At 36.4% G+C, this 15,614-nt stretch overlaps 1 protein-coding gene across 2 annotated transcripts in view; it reads left to right on the forward strand.

The window, feature by feature from the left end:
* The window catches only part of RBFOX1 (RNA binding fox-1 homolog 1), a 939,260-nt gene that overhangs the window by 481,558 nt on the left and 442,088 nt on the right, over window positions 1-15,614 (forward strand). The gene's annotated exons all lie outside the window — the stretch shown is intronic.

Consider the following 15,614-nt stretch of genomic DNA (forward strand, 5'->3'; position numbering starts at 1 on the left):
AAAAAGAGTAAAAATGTATGCATTATGGCTTTTTTTTTTAATCAGTACAAAAATTTTAATTCTGGCTTTATTAGCCTTTTGTGGGGTAGTAAATTCAAATACTGAGAGCTTATCCTAAGATTGCCTAGTCTCTTGGCATTAAAATGTAAGGTCTGGGAGCTTGGGTATCCTATGCAATATTAACAGCTCTTTTCACGTGTGAGGGTCACTTGGCCTCTCTGAAAGTAAAACTGTGAACGAGGTGAAGCTTGAGAGATAGTCAGTGCTCTACTTGCTTTTGGGAAGTGGACGGGCCGTTTATGAAGTTGTGGTATGCACTGAACATTGTCCGTTTCTCATGAATTACATGCCTTGCTCTGTCAGTGACTAAAACCAATTCATTCTCAAGCCATAACAGTATGGAATGACCGCAGGAAAGTTTGGAGCTGAAAACAGGATAGTTGTTTGCTTGAAGCTTCACGGATGATAGAATTGGCATTGGATAAAGACATTATTCTAGGAGTGTAAATGCAAACAGATGTATACTTTTTTGTATTCATTCAAAACCCAGGGATAAAGACAACTTTGATCTCTGAAATAATGTTAATTACAACTGATAATTATCTAATACTAACTTTTACTTGTCTCCATTCTTTCATTTTCTCCTGCACTCTGTTATGCTTTTGCCACCATCTCCCTCTACTGTCCATACACCCAGGTCGATAAACACAATTCACAAGAAGCCGGGTAGCTGTAAAATAGCTTGTTGATTCTTGGCGATACGATATGGGTGTAGGCATTTGTACTATGCATCTGCGTCGTTGTCACTGTCTCTTCCTTCCCCAAGCCCTATTGTGAGGGAGGGCGGTGGAGGGGGGGACAGAGCTGAGGCCAGATTTGGAAGCAGGACCAAGCAGATGAAGAGGGCTGTGGTAGCTGGTGTGTGCCGTCCCGGCTAGGACCGGAGGATACGGAGCTGCCTTGTCCTGCTTTAAACCTAGTTCTGGTGCTGTAGTGGTACCTGAGGGGTTTTTTTTAATATAACTTTTTCTGAGTTCTGGGTACATTGTGTAGAGTATTGTGTAACTCTCCATGTTTATTGACATCTCTTTGATTATTGGATACTTCTTGGGTACTTTAATAACTAGGGATGGACTTAAACCAAAGCTGAAATGCTGTGCTGTTTTGAGGCCTAGAGTGTGCACTGGTAAAAAGGAGTCTTTTCTCTATCAGACAGGTTATTGTTAATGAGAAGTTGATAAGCTGGAAATCATTCATATTCTAAAATGTAATTATTAATTTGCTTTCACTTTGGCTACAGGCTTGGTATTAAACTGAAACTAGCAGAAAAATTAAAAGGAAGAAATTAGTAATTGGGTTCATGCAACTGAAACATGATTGTGATTTCTTACTGTCATGTTCAAATTTCCTTGGGTGTTTGCTTTCTGGTTTGGGGGGGGGGGGAGTTTTTAGGGGTTTTTCTGTTTGTTGTTGATTTTTAATAATTTGGTCTTAACATAGTCAAAAGGAATCAGTAATGGTTTAGGTAGGGGGATATTCTTTTGGCAGGATTGAAAAAAAAAGGGGGGGGGGGCAGGGGGAGGGGGAGAAGGAAAGTTAACTTAATATGGAAAGCTACAAAAGTAGTGCCACAGCATTTTTTCCAGTAAGCTTGGCGCTCTTTGCTGAGTTTTGCACTATACAGCCATTAGCAGGCTGGTCAATGCATTGCTTTATGAGGCAATTATTTCAGCATACTCTATTCAAAATACACATTAGAACTTAACCTTCTGAATCCTGAAGTAGCATTTTTATCACCCAACATTAGAAAAGAGTTGGAGTCAGCAATTTCCCCTTTCTTTTTATGATCTGGTATCATTAATAAAGCATTGGACTGGTAGCTTCTTACAATTCTTCAGGATAATTTGTGACACAAAAGGTGCTACTGTGATACAGTTGTCTGTTGACTTATTCAATAGCACGGGAAACATAGAAATTGTGTAAAAATAAAAATGAGTAAGGGAGGGAAAAGAGCTCTTAAAACAAATGTAGGACTGATACACAGAATATTAGGCCTGCTGCTATTGGATATGCACAAGTAGAAATGGGAAGTTAATATGGAATTTCTAATTAGGGTCACATACTAATGAACTCCCTCTTCATGTTAGTTTTATGCCGCTTCAGAAATTTTTTATCATATGCTTAAAAATTTATGGCTAGAAACATTAATGAAAATGAGGCGTGAATTGGAAATTGTGCTATTATGGAGATGAGTATGGCCGTGGCTAGTCTGATTTCTAAGGAGGGATCCTTTTATTGCCATTTTTCTGAGGGATGAGAAATGATACAAGTAAAATTAATGACTAGACATATTCTTTGTCCTGGCTTGGCTGGCATTATTATATTTAAAGTTATAAAAGCTGGGTTTAATAAAATTTTGAATTAATTATAAGGGGAATTTTAATCATAATTGGCAGTCTTCTATAAGAATAAAACCTGTAACTCAGAAGTGTGAAATTAATATAGTAAAGTGCATATGTTTCTATACACCTATACATGCATATGTGTATAAAATACACAGCTTTGTATATAAATACAGACATACGCACATATAGGTATAGTGAACATTTTTATACTGTCTTTGTTGTTAAAAGCTATATCCTTTTCTTGCTGTTTGACAACAGAATTGCTCTTAAGTTCTGTGGATGAATGTTTGGGTGTATATTTTCCAGAACTGGCATTTTTGTCTCAGATATCTTGTAAAAATCAATTGGGCTTGCTATTTAAAATGTCAACCCCCCGAACACTACCTGTTGTATTGTTTCTTTCCGTCCCACTAAAATTATCATGCAATCTTGTATAAAATATATTGAAAACATCTGGTAGTCTGTCTCGTTGGAATTGCCTTTGGAAATAGTCTAGTAACTTTTGACAGCTTGGCTTTACAAGGATATTGATTTCGCTGTGGCTTTATCATGGAAAACTGATGAATGGTCAAAAGCTGAAAGTGATGTAAAACCCGGGTTATAGTTTTTATATGAAATGCATGTAATAAAATAAAGTAGGTTTATAAAACATAGTAAGGTATGCCCTTGTGAAAACATTAGAGTTAAAAAAGAATTTTGCAACATTTTCATGTTGTGGATTCCTTGGCCTAGGGACACTAAAGTCATTTCCAGGCTTGCTAGAGATGGACAATGAAAGAAGTGTACTTATTAAAAACAATACCATACATTGCTGACAATTATGTGGTATTTGTGAGAAGATAAGCTTGCATAGCGTACTGCTTTGTAACTTTATAAATGTTTCCTTCTGAAATAGGCTAACAATACTGTACAGAAACCAATATGGGAAAAATATTGTTTCCTTAGTCCAATAACAAGGAAAAGTAGAGAGCAGAAACACAAATAACTGAAGGGGCATGTAACATGGGAAACAGGAACTGCAATTTGGATGGAGAAATATCTTTTCTGAAGGACTGAATAGGAAGAATTAGAAACAGCACTGGCCGTCTGTATTGCACTGGCCACAATAAAATAAAGTAAGGAAAATATAGGAAACTAAATTGATTTCTTTCTGGAGGAAGTAATTACTTCACTGGTCAATTAAATATAAACACAATGAGAAGGTGTTGAAGTAGAAACACTTGTGTCAGTTCTGCAGAACAGTGCATTGCTGTGTGTATAAAATCCCCTAAGGGCTTCAGGTACATGTTAATCTACAGTCCAGTTGGGTCCTGTTCTGGGGGTGGGGTGGTGAGAGAGGGTGCAGGGTTCTTTCTGGATCTTGGTAAGAAAGGCCTCAGAACAAATGGCTTAATTAAATGGCTGTTTTAATAAGATAGAATAAAAAGAGGACTAGAGCTAGTAAGTTAACCTTGCGTCCCTTCACATGGTGCGAACCCCACATTCCTGTAGTATTGGATTGGATCCCAGGTGGGGGTCCCGCAACAAGTTGCATAGATCCTGTCTGTGAAGAGAATTTCTTCCTTTTTTGGTCATTCAAGCTATTGTATCATTTTCGTACAAAACCCAAGCGTATCCGTAAAGGGTGTTTGCACGAGAGCTTCTTGCTGCGCTGCTGGGTAGAGGCAAGGCCAGGTGGGTGTTTTCCATTAGGAGCTGCCCACAGGCTCCTTGCGCAGTCTGAAGGCTGCGCTGGACGTGCAGCCCACCGCAGGCCCGTGCCCGCTCACGTGAATCATTACGTGGCTCACTGATGTCTCAATGTACAACGGTCACCCAATCGGGATCAGACTGCGTAAAGGCAAACATTAGTCTCGGACAACTCTCCGTGAGTGCTGAATTGCCGCAAGACAGATGCAATGAAATGAGAGCAATTACCAAGCTGTTTCTGAAGATTCAGCCAACGCTGCTCAATTGCCAGTCCTCCAGAACAGGAGGTGTCGTGCTCCTTAAACATATGTCATCAATTCAAACTATTACAGGAAAAAAAAAAAAAGGAAAAATTAAAAGAAAAAATTGGAATTGGAAAATGCTATGACGTAGCCTGGATTAGTGAAACCTGAATTGAAGCTGGCAACTGTGGATTTTTATAAAAAAAGTTTTTGTACAATTCTCTGAATGTTGTTCTTTCATTGTGCAAAAAAAAAAGCAATGTCAATTTTGGTCAGGGTACCTTAAGCAAAGATAAGGCTATCAGATAGATTAGTATCTGGGTTTGGGTGCCATGCTTAAGGAGTATGGGCCCACTGGAGAGAATTCAGAGAAGCACAATGAGGGTAAGCAGAGCATACCCTACAGAATAAGATGGGGAGGAAGAAGGGAACCAGTGATTTTCTTCTTACATTCTCTATGCCACTTGATAGTTCTATCATACTTCCCTTCTCTTGTCTCTCTTTCATGCAGAGCGATTATTTTCTGTTCACTATTCCCTTGTATAAGAACTGCTCCATACCTTTAGGTAGCCTTACTGCTTCTGATTTGCATTTTCATTAAATAAGGTACAGCAAATGAGTGACTTGTTGAAGGTTGCAAAGGGAACTCAAGTCTCCAGAGTTTGACTAGTGGAATTATTGCTAAACCATTCTTCTTCTATAAGAATATAATAGAAGACATAAACCATAAATAGATGAAAATTAGAAAAGGAAAAAAAGAAAAGAAAAAAAAAAACAATGGGGAAAAAGAAGTTGCCTCACTCCAAGCAAAAGGTAGGTTTTCATTCTGGGAAGGATGACAAGCAGAATTTTTAAATGGATATAACTATAAATGGAAAAGGGAACAGAACATGAATTCTATTGCAAACTCCTCTTTCCTTCTATTGCTATTTTTGACTTGGAGCAGTTACATGTATACAGCCATGATGTATTAAATAAGGAAAGGTAATTAAGACTAAAATTAGTCCAAGATTTGTTTGAACTGTTTCAAGAATACAGGTAAAGATATCCTCTTGTCTGTTTATAATTGTGTTTTTAGCCTGCAGTGTAACAGAATGGACTGCAGTGCTCTGCAGTAAAGGCATTTTATCTCAACCTTCATTCTTTTTGCAGTACAAGTAAGCTACACTTTGGGGGATTGTGACTGTCATTTCCAAGAGGCCTGCCCTGCACTTTCCCCTTCTTGGGAAGTCCAGTGCTGCTTTAATAGTGTCCAGTTCTTTGTTTCTTGAAGTGTAAAACTTGTATTTGGTTACAGGAACAGACAAACTATTTGGATAATTGTCTTGCAATTTGTAGCTTTGCAGACACTTTGCTTTTACCTAGCTAGGAATTCTGGCAATGAGATTACTTAATTTTAAAAGCCCTGATTACAATGAAAAGAGAAAGACAAACTGGCAAGGATCAAACTGTTTCAAATTTGGTATAGAAGTAAAAGGAATTATGGGGCTTTGTAGAAAAGTAACATGTACATGAAGTTCATGCTGTGGCTTTATTAAGAATCAGAAGTACTGGATACCTGCCATGCAGAAGAAAAACGGAAGAATATATATTGTGAAACATATTGGAAGAGAAATATTAATAGATCGAAGGCTAGTGTGTAATACGATTGAAAATTATGAAATACTGAAATGTTTGCCAAAGGATATTGCATCTTGATTTTTGAGAAGATGGTCGAGAAGAGAAATTTCCCATTCAATTTTTATTAATCATTTGACACTCATTGTAATTAGCAATGTCATAATTTAATAAGCCAAACATTTTATTAAGCATACTAGATCCTGACTTAGTGTACTGCAAGAAGTATAGTAGCTGTATGACTATTAACCACATGAACTTTTAAAAAACAAGATGTTGCCTGATATGTCTCATAAATATTGTTTTATCCTGCATTTGGCTTTTGGATGAATATTTCTTCTCATCATTTTAGACTTACGGTTACTTGAAACCTTGAAGCATGTGGTAACTGTGATGAACATAATGAAGTATGTTGAGTTTGGGCTTGTAATTGCCAGTGAGAAGCATTCCGCTAACCCTTCTCTGCGCAGAGGGACCAGGGAGGAGGCTATCACAGTGCGGGTGCCATACTCTCACGCAAGTGAAGGAATGTTAATTCACCTTCACAGAAGTGAACTAACAGAATTGAGATTCAGGATTCTCACTCCCAAGACTGTAAACGTATTCCTCTCCACCATGTTAGGAACTCCAACCCTTCTTTTAATTAATGCTGTTACAATATAGCTAGCATTAACTGATTTTTCAAAGATATGTTTGTAATTGAACTTGATTTTTTGCATTGCTTCTGCCTTTCTATTCTCCATTAAGAAATTGTTGCTCATAATTTCAACAAAATACTTTTAAACTTTTGGAATCCAAGGCATTTATGAATGCCACAATGTAAAAGCTAAAGAAAGTTGATGTGAAAACATTACAGCACATCACTTGATGAGGTAACTTAATAGGATTGCTACTAGCAAGCTTACTCTTAATGGCTTTTACAAACTATGGTTTATTATATCAAACTGCTGCTATAAAAAGTAAGGAATTAAAGAGAATGCATTAGACATAAAGGGGAAAAAAACCAACTTAAACCTCATATAGGCTTGTAAGTTTATTTTGCATGTTTTAATTTTGTTAGTAGGATAAATAATTGCAAAGTTTTAAATTGTATATAAGTTTGTAACATAAAAATATAATAAAAAAAATTAGAATGCAACTTTAAAACATAGTCATCAGCTGTAAATGCAGTCATTAGTCAACTCATCTCACTGCATAACTGATGCTATTTGACATTCTGCAAATGACAACATTATACTGAAGCTTTGCTGTTCTCTGAAGCAGAAATCAGCTAGGAGCGTAGCCAACTCAGGTGAGGTTATGCCTTGTGAGGATCAGCAGCAAATCAAGGTGTGGATTTGGTGGTGGTCCAAACCCACTGCTCTTGCTGTTACATGTAGCTAAGATGAACGGCCCAGCTCGTTCTCACTTTATTGTGATTTTCAGAGGTACAGACGTATTGCAGTTCTGATTCTGCAGCATGAGTCAACAGGGCTGGATACAAGTAGAAAACATACCTTGAGACATCCTGATGCTTTCTTTTAGTGTAAGTTAATTTTTTCTCAGTTATTGTCTTAGCATGTGACAGGTCTATAAGATAGAGAAATTGCCTTTTTTTTAGAGTACAAGCTAACCAAGCCATATTGGGGAGGAGAATGAAGAGTTAGTAGCTCTAAGTTAGCATTAGTATCGTGTGGCAAAGTCATGATTATGGGGTCCACAGTCCCTATAGTGTATTTTTTCCCTGAAGTCATCTAGCTATAAAGTATAAAAGGTGTTTTGTGAGTTAACCTGTTTTGAGTGGTTATGATTTCCATTAGTTGAGAATTGATGGGTTAAAATGTGTTGGGTTTTTTCAATGAATTTGTATCTTTTTACTTCTGAACTTTAGGAACTGATATCTGAAAAGTTCTGCAGCAACTAACAGTTGGAGCTGAAAATATTTGAAATAGAAACCATTTCTAACCTAAGGCTAGTCATTTATTGCTGTACTCTCTTTCAGCAGCTAACACACATACATGCATAGATAGATCTATACATATATAGTAGTCACATAAAAAAATAATAGAAAAATATTGAAATAGAACAGGTTGTAGGCTGAGCAAATGTTATGCTTGATTGAAACATACAAAGGATGTTTTAAGTATATGCTGGGCTACCTCACTACAAGCTTAAAGGCACCACGTACTGTGTTACTTGTTCTTCTCTAATTCAAAGTCAAGCTACTGTACTGCACCAATAGATTTTTTTAGGCTCGTATTAAATAATGAATTTTCACGGTACACACCATAAAATGAATTGGCAGATTTTGTGAGTGATAGGACTGTAAATCTGAAATGAGACTCACTTTGTCACAGTTTCACTTCTTCCCACCAACTGTTCAAATGCCTCAGGTGCCAGAATGGATTAGAAAACCCTGTGAGAAAGGATGGCAGTTCTGCTGATGATAGTGAAAATGCAACACTATTTTTTCTGCTTTTAACTGAACACGGTGAGCACAGTATGAAGCTTTACATTTTACAGTCTTACCCTGGGTCATAAGAAGATTCTATTACAATGCATCAGTTACCTTTATGTTTATAATCAGAGCTAATGCTATAAAGTTATATCCTGCAGGTATTTAACCCTGTTTTCAAGCATTGCTTTTTGTTATACCTTAAGATATGAAACATAACTGCGTAGTACACAGTGACAGAAAAAAATTTAAAGTGGTAGTATGCCTTTAAAATTACATTTTCATGACTATCTGATACTGGCACAATTTTTCAATAATACACTCATGTTTTAAAAAAAATCCTCCCTTTATTAGTCATAAAATGAGTTTATGTTCCCAAAGACATCGTAGGAAACAGCTGTCATTAAGGTCTAAGTGCAGAGCAGGAGGCGGCTGACAGTGGCTCTTTTAATCATGAAATCCTAGGACATAATGCTGTCAATATGCTTCAGTTAATAACAGAAACTACTACCAACTTTATTAGGGTTCCAATTTGCCCCTAAATTTTTAAGTTTTCTTAACAAAGTTTTGTTGTTTTGAAAGAACTCGGAGAAATCCAGCCTTTTTCATAAACCTAACATCAGCTCCAGGGTGAGATTCCCTATGGTATTGTTAATTTTCAAAGGTAATAAGGAGCAGTTTTACTGGGAATTGGTGGATTAGATATAAACTGTTTAATCTTTCTGTCCTAGCCTGAATAAGACTAACAAAGTGCGTAAGCCTAGGAAAGCCACAGATCTTGCTTTTACAAGGAAGGTATAGGTTTAGCATTAACATCCTGCAAAAACTGACACAATCAAACTCTTTTTAATTTTGTTGAACAGGATTGTGATTACACTACTGCCCAAATGCACTGTTTGGGGATTTTTTTTCTTTTTTTTTTTTTCTTGTGATTCTAGTGGCTTTCAGGTGAATCAGGCCCTGCCTGACAGGCTCTTTTCTTAGATCAGGGTTAAATGGCTTTCTGTGTCTGAATATTGGAAGAGACACGTCTGCCAAGAAAAATCATAGCAGCACAATACACCCGAGCTTCTCCATAGCTGGGTCACTGTTCCATTTGGTTGGAGAACCCTTTCCCTCATTAATAAATCTGGCGCGCACTGTGTGTGCTCATACAGTTTCGTAGTTTCACTTCCCTTAAACAAGGGTAACAGGTAATGTTTGTACGTAAAGAGATGAATTTGATGTATTGTTAGCTGCGTAAGTTAGAAGTTACTTAACAGCTTAGGTAGGAGGCGTGATAACAAAAAAAGGGACTTTTTTTTCAGTAAAGATATTTGTCTTGAGAGTAAAAGTAGGATGTATTATGTATTATATGTATGTTTTGCACATATTTATATATATATATGATTATTTTATTTTTTAAAATAAAACTAGCTATAAACTGTTAAAGGAAAATACGTTGTGCCAGAGCCAACAACCCAAGAGGCGAGGCTGTTGCTGCACCATATCCCCAGGTAGAACCAGTGGCAAGGCTGAAGATGTATTCCAACAGGTGCACGCACACACTATGTGTATATATATGTATGTATGTACACAGTCAGCCACACTGATCACAGACAGATACTCAGGGCACCCAAATGAACATAGACAGCACCAGTGGCCTCATCCTGCTCCCCAGTCTGGATGGACAGTATGGAAGTTCACTAGTGAGAATATATATATGTACATATATGTATGTACAAGGTGGATCCCTCCAGCAGCTGGGCTCAGACTTGTAAGCACTTCAAGATCTCTTTAAGTGTAATTTGGATATTGGTGATCTCTGTCCATTACATCATCCTAAGCAAGGTGATTTTACTCTCTTTTGTGGGAAACATTATAACTTCTCCGGTAATGCTGTCATCCTGTTTGCCTAATTACGAGACAAAGCACTGATTAGGCTTAAACTCAAACAAATAGATTTTACGTTGTCTGAAGTATATAGATCAAAAGTTAAACCAGAGTTCTTTTGAACAAAGAACTAATAATGATTAAGAGCTACCTTTTTTTCCTCTTGTACCTTTCGATTGATTGTAGGACTGCATGATGTGATTGATTAAAATCAATAATTTAGAAACTGACAAAACAATACATTACAGAAAGGATAAGAGTCAGCATGACAACAAAATGATACAAATGATCCTGACTATAACATTTAAAGCTTTTAGAGTATAACATCTTTCCATTTTTTTTCCCCGTCTTCCCAAAAATCTCAGCATTGCAACCAACTTAATTAGTATCAGGTTTTCAGCTATGGAGAGGGGAGCCTAAATAATTTCAAGAGTTTAAGAATAGCAAATAAGAAGACAAAAGAGAGAAGGTGCAAATGTCAGGAAAGGGTGGAGTAGAGACAAATATGTGATGAAGTGCTGATTATTGCATTTTTTTCTATACGTAAAAAAAAAAGGTTTTCTGGGCATTTCTGGCTATATAATAACCTTTCACCATGACTTTAGTGATAATGTTATATCACTTTTCCAAGGAATAAAGAATGCTTTAGTTTACAACCTACACAAATACTGAAAAGTACCTTAATGAATACTGATTATGTTAAATTTTTATTGTTTAACTTTTGAGTGCATGTTCCTTATATTGCTTGGTGGTTTACTGTTATTGCTCTTTGCTTATTCACACAACTATAAAGCCAAGGATATCTAGCCGTGTGTTAAAGACCCTTTGTAATACGTGCTGAGAAGTCAAAAATTAAAATATGATCTTTGCTCAAAGGATTTCATTTTGAAGACACTTGGAAGAAGGGAATACAAGAAAATAGTAAAGCATCATACTGCCTAACACTGATTCAGGGTACCAGTTTGACAAGTTTTGGTAGCCACCACAGCAAAGTGAAGCCAAGAGAGATTGAGGAGGGGGAAAATGAAACAACTCAGAAAATGTAAGGGGCAGCATGAAAGAAAAGCAAAAAAAGCATATATCTGAAAATGTTAGAAATAAGCAATGGCTGTTTGAAGGTGGGAAACTGATACTTCTGTTCATGAGATATGTGGAAAGAGGTAGGACTGTCTGAGGGGATGGAGAAGGACAGTGTAAAAAATGGCTGAAATGGTCTGAGCAACAATTTCACAAAATTACATTTGTGGCAGCAAACTGAAAGGTGGTGAGTGGAGAAAAACAGCCAAGGTGGAAGGAAAATGCTACTTCTAAAATGGTGTGATGAAGTGTCAGGTGAGAGTTTAAGTTCTCTGAATGGATATGAAGTGCTCGGTCTTAGAAATGTTACACAGAAAAAAATCTGGAAGTTTTTCCAGGAGTTCAGGTTGATAAATTTATGAAAGGTTGGAAAAGGAGGGCCTGGAAGCCAATGGGCAATAGGAGAAAATAAAGTTCCATTTTGAACTTGAAGCAATTGTTAGTTATCCATGAGGAGATTTGACAAAGACAAGTTAAGATTTAGTTCAAATATGTAAATTAAAGAGATGACCCTGTGAGTCATATGAAAATGTCTTTGTAGGTGATAAATAGCCAAAGAGACGCTGTGTAGGAAAAAGAGCGGGAAAGCAAGGACAGGCACCTCTTAGAGCACCTAAAAAAAGCTGATGGTAGACAAGAAGATGACATAGATAATGAGAAAGGGTAATTGCATGAGGAATTATGATCAGCTGTCTGGCTGATGTTATAGAAAGTGGTTTACAGATTAGATGAGTATGAACATGAAGTACTAGCTTTTAGCCTTGGCTTGGAAAACATTCATTAGAAGGCTTTGCCAACCACATTTCCTTGAACAGATGGATCGCATGGGAGAACAGAATGGGAACTGTCAAAGGGAAACTCCATGACATGATTGTAAACACTGCATTCAGCAAGTTTAAAGAGGTTATTACATGTAGAAATGCAGCAAGCAGAATTTTTGATCTTTGTCTTAAGATGGGAGAAACCAGAGGGGAGCAGAGTGAGTGATTATGGAGAAGTAAGAAGGAAGGAGACTAATGTCAAAAAGTGGAAAGACGAAATAATCTTATAAGAGACAAGAGTCCTTAAGTCTTTTAAGGAGGGAAAGGGCTTTCTTGAAATAACAAAAAAAAAAAGGAACAGGGATCATTTTAAAAGCAGGGCTAACTGCCTAGGCACCAAACCATGATTTAAAAATCCTGATAAGTATCTCTGTAAACTGCATTGCACTACAATGGCAACCAAGACAGTTTAGAACTAGTCTGTGTCTGTCTGTCTTGGTACTGAAATATGCAGTGTGGACAGGTGCCACATTAACAAGTATGAGAATTTCTGCTTTCTCGTTGTGGAAGAAGGCCTTACCTAAATATGTGAAATAAATATGCAGCTTCAAGGTATTAAATAATGAATTTTGGTGAAATTAAGACTGAATTCAGGCTTTCTCAAATATAAAGTTGATGTATGATCTAGATTCTATGACTATAGGAGAAATAATAGTAGCTATGATTGTATGAGGCAGCCTTATGGGTAAGGCTGAGAATGGCTTACTCTTTAGCAGCCAAGATTTCTAACTAGTGTCTAGAAACAAAAAAAGGTCTGACCAGTTTTCACAAAAAGACAACAGACAGTATATCTTTCACTTTTATAATGGAAGGAAATGTTAGAATAAAAATATACAGTAGCACAAAACCTGTTGCCTTTAGTAGTCTGAGATGTATCTTTCTTAACTTCATACCTTCTTGTTTTAAAGCGAAAACTATTAATTTTCCTAATGAGGCATTCTAGAGCAGTGTTGCTTTATATAATGCTAATCTTATTCTCCTAGTTTGCCTTCATTTGCTTTTAATAATACTTATAAAATAATTTAGTCTGCAGGTGTAACCAAATCTGAGCCTTCAGGCTATTCCAATCACACAGTTAGTATGTAATTATTATAAAGAGGCAAGTTATTGTTATACCTGATTATAGTTGGAAGAGAAGATAATTGAATTGAAACAAAATAAGAGTTCACAGAAAACTCTTATGTTTCTCAGTACTTTTTCTATTTTGATCACATTTCATTTCAGTGTTTTACAATTTTTTTATTATTCACTTATTTTCTATTAAATTTACTGACCACCTATCTTAGTTTGAGACAAAATTTGTTTCTTTCCCTCTATGCTAACTTACTGAAATACAGTTATGCATAATAGTGACTGAAAGTTAATAATTGCTGAAAGTCCCTGATGTGTCATGACTTTTTTTTTGCCTTTTTCATACAGTTCTATGGCAATTTTTAGGGAATAATTGCCCTCATTTATAATGAACAACTTTCACACCCGCAGTAACATATTAAAATAAAAACAAAGGTGCTAAGTAAAATACTCATAAGACAGACGTCTTAGAATTCAAGTTATTCATATGATTTTGGTTAGTTGCCTTTGCTTGTATGTTGTATATCTTTTTAGTGTAACACACCTTAATAAGTGTCTTACAGATGCTATATTGCATACCGCAAGCTATGAAGAGTACAGAACAGTGAAAGGAAGGATGTTCTTTTGTGGTACAGGGTCTGGATTGAGACAAAAGCAGGTTAATTCTAAAATAATGACAGATTCCCCAGAAGATACAAATATAAATCATGTCATCTCCATCTTCTCATGCCTCTTTGCCATCTCTTGCTAGAAGCAAGAAATAATTTAGTTCTCTTCCTGCTATCCCTGTTTCTGCTAATAGTTTTTATCTCAAACAACAGGTGAAGAAGGGTGAGAAGATGAAGGTGATGGGCATAAAGTAAATGAGAGCCAAAAAAGCTCAGTGTTAGCATGTTCAGCTAAATATTTCCATTTCCAGAAACATATTTCTACATTTCCTACTTGCAATATCAGCCCTTTTTGTGCTGCTGGTGTTTAGTAGAAAGTGTAGTAAGGAATAGAATTAGTGAAAACCTTATTAAATATGACATACAGGTGAAGGGGAAGGTTATGACTCTTAAAGCTATTGGTGCTGCTTGAAATGGTAAATAAGGAAGATCCTTGTTGATATAGTCTGCCTGGGTTTCTGAAAGACTCTAAAGAAACTATGCAGCCTTGTGATGGAGTTGGAGGTCCTTGCGTCGACAAAAAAAATGGTTAAAGATGAAAAAGAGAAAACAATTGATGGTCAGTGTTCACAGTGGTGTAAGGTTACCTACTGGAACCCATGCAGTTCAACTTATTCATTGAAAGAGAGGTCGTTAGTGACAAGGCTTCCTGATGATACTAAGTTGTTTAGAATATTTAAAATAAGTCCTAAAAAATTGTAGGACTTTGAAGCATGAGAAAAAGGCAAACCAAACTTTGCATGTAAAATGATGAACATGAGCTAAGTAGAAACAGAAACAACCTGAAAAAGAAAAAAAAAAAAAGATGGGTAAATATAAGAGAGGTCTATAAAATCATGGGTGATAAGGAAAAGATAGACAAAGATTGGTTTGGGGGGTGGGGTTGGTTTTTTTAATTCGGTCCTTCCAGTGCCCACAAAGAACATCTAACGATGCTAGCAGGTGTCAGGTTCAGAAAGAACACAAGGCAGTGATACATTGTAGAAAGTATATACAGATGTAGACATTCTTGCAATGGGATGTTGCAAATGCTAAAAGTTTACTTGGGTCCAACTGAAGACTTGAGAATTTCATGGAAAAGAAATCCATCAGGAAATACTAAACACAAAAAGGTACCAAGAAGTTTCAAAACCACAAACTATTGGAGACTGGGAGAGCATTCAGGGGATCTTATTCCTCCTTTGCCGTACAAATCAGGAAATCTAAACCTAGGAACAGTTCAAAGAAGAAATGTGAAATAAGGTTTCCTTTAAAAGGAAGACTTATCTCAGTTGGTACTCCAGTAATTATGAAATGACTACCTGAGGGGGGGGAAAAAAGCAGATGGAATGAAGCTATTGTCCTAAAAGTAATATTAAAAAAACCTCAGACTAATTATTTTTTATATGAAGCTGTCTGCCTTAGTCATTTACCTACCCAACCTGCAGTAACAGCTATATGAATTAGTAGTAACCTAATTATCATCATTAAGCAGGTGTATCCAGTGTGTTTTTTCTTGTGTTGGATTTTTTCTGTTTTCAAATCATCATGGCATCCAGAATTAAAATGTAAAAAAGGTAGACAACAATTAGGTATACCTAGAAAAATACCAGAAAAAAATATTTGGAATAATCATCTCCTTGCAGTGCAAAGTCAGCAGTTTTTGCAAACTTTTAAAATAAGATTATAAAAGATGAAACAGAAAAGCTTGCTTCAGCTTTTAAGAAAGATGTAAGCAA

This window comes from Buteo buteo, chromosome 29, assembly GCF_964188355.1.
Source record: "Buteo buteo chromosome 29, bButBut1.hap1.1, whole genome shotgun sequence".
Taxonomy (NCBI): Eukaryota; Metazoa; Chordata; class Aves; order Accipitriformes; family Accipitridae; genus Buteo; species Buteo buteo.